General features: G+C 44.5%; 1 pseudogene; it reads right to left on the bottom strand.

The window, feature by feature from the left end:
• Positions 1-380: 380 nt before the first annotated feature.
• Positions 381-1,276, bottom strand: LOC128781239 (actin-2-like; annotated as a pseudogene).
• Between the last annotated feature and the right edge of the window lie 527 nt (positions 1,277-1,803).

The following is a 1,803-nucleotide window of genomic DNA, read 5'->3' as shown; positions in this document are numbered from 1 at the left end:
CTTATGCCATTGTATCTTAGCCTAAACAGATAATTCTGCCTAGAACAGTCAGTCCCTCCTAAATCCTTCTAAGCTATCTAGACATCTTCTCTTCATTTGCATCTGTCAGCTTTAATTTATAAAAACCGCACCAAAGAGGACTGAACAATAAAGCCACTGAATTACTCATATAACAGGAAGACTGAAGGAGGATACTTCTAGGTTTGGTACAGTAGCTAAACAAATTCTTCAAGGGCCCAGAATTTTCAAATTTCACCACTTCACCATTTTCAACATCATTCTCACAGTTAGCCTCAAACTCACTGAGGGTTGTATTAAGTCTAGGCAGCACATCCTCTAATCAATATTCCAGGTGGAAGAAAAGTGCAGGGGCAAAAAGCTCTTTGCCACTAAAGGATTGATCCATGACGCAAAATATTGTCAAACATCCTTGCAACATTTCTGTTCCATTAACCAAAATTTAGAATCCTAGACATTGGTACCAGAAGAGCACTCAGAGAGAAAATCTGGAGAAGGGGAAGGGAATGTGAATGTCATGACAAGCTGGGGCAAATGATGATTCAGCTCTTGGTTCTGTATACAGTGATACATTGAATCAAATGAGGATTCTCCAGGGAGGAGGACACAGCTGTGGCCATCTCCTGCTCTAAGTCCAGGGCAACATAACACATCTTCTCCTTGATGTCACCCATGATTTCCTACTGGGTGATGGTGGTGAAGCTGTAGCCACGCTCAGTGAGGATCTTCGTGAGGTAATCTGTCAGGTCCCGGACAGCCAGGTCTAGATGCAGGATGACTTGGGGGAGGACGTACCCCTCCTAGATGGGCACTGTGTGGGTGTCCCCGTCCCCAGAGTCCATGACAATGCCAGTGGTGCTGCCAGAGGTCTACAGGGACAGCGCCGACCTGCCACTGATTGCCAATGTACATGACGGGCATGTTGAAGGTCTGCAACATGAACTGAATCATCTTCTCATAGGTGGACTTGGGGTTCAGGGGGATTCTGTCAGCAGCACAGGCTGCTCCTCAGGAGCCGCACGCAGCTGGATGCAGAAGTCGTGGTGCCAGATCTTCTCTATGTCCTCCCAGTTGGTAACAATGACTTGCTCCATGGGGTATTTCAGGGTCAGGATGTGGTGCGTGCTCTTGGGCCTCATAGGCTGCATAGCTGTCTTTCTGCCCTATGCCCACCATGACACCCTGGTGTCATGGGTACAGGACGACGGAGGGGAACACAGCTGGGTGCGTCATCCCCAGCAAGGGCCACTTCACACATGCTGGAGCCATTGTTGATGACAAGCACAGGGATATCTTCTTCTGTGGTGATCTGAGAGGGCAGTGGACCCTGGGGGTGTGGAGAAACAGAGCACAGAGCTGTGAGACAACAAGGACAACAGGCTGGCTGCAGTGAGTGATGTTTCCTGCCAGAACATCTGGATTGTTACTTGCCTTGAGGTGGAAAACAGTTTACATTTCCACATGAAAATTTATTTATTTTTTTTAATTTATGTAAGGCTTTTGTATGCAATTCTCAATTCTTTAAGAGATGACAAATTTTGGTTTTCTACTGTCATTTGAGAACATTAGGCCCCAGCAACACATCATTGTGTTGGTTCCTCACATCATTGTGAGGAAAATAAAAGAGCTGCAGTAAAAAAAAAAAAAAAAAAAAAAGAAAAGAAAAGAAAAAAAAAGAATCAAAGGAGGATTCTGTAAATGTGGAAGAAGGAAAAAATATAGAAAAATTTGTAAGAAGTTTATAAGATTGATGATTGGATTCCTGGAAATGAATTAGAAAGAATA

The sequence above is a fragment of the Desmodus rotundus genome, chromosome 6, assembly GCF_022682495.2.
Source record: "Desmodus rotundus isolate HL8 chromosome 6, HLdesRot8A.1, whole genome shotgun sequence".
NCBI lineage: Eukaryota > Metazoa > Chordata > Mammalia > Chiroptera > Phyllostomidae > Desmodus > Desmodus rotundus.
The sequence above is the reverse complement of the archived record's forward strand: the minus strand, read 5'-3'. Positions and strand labels throughout refer to the sequence as shown.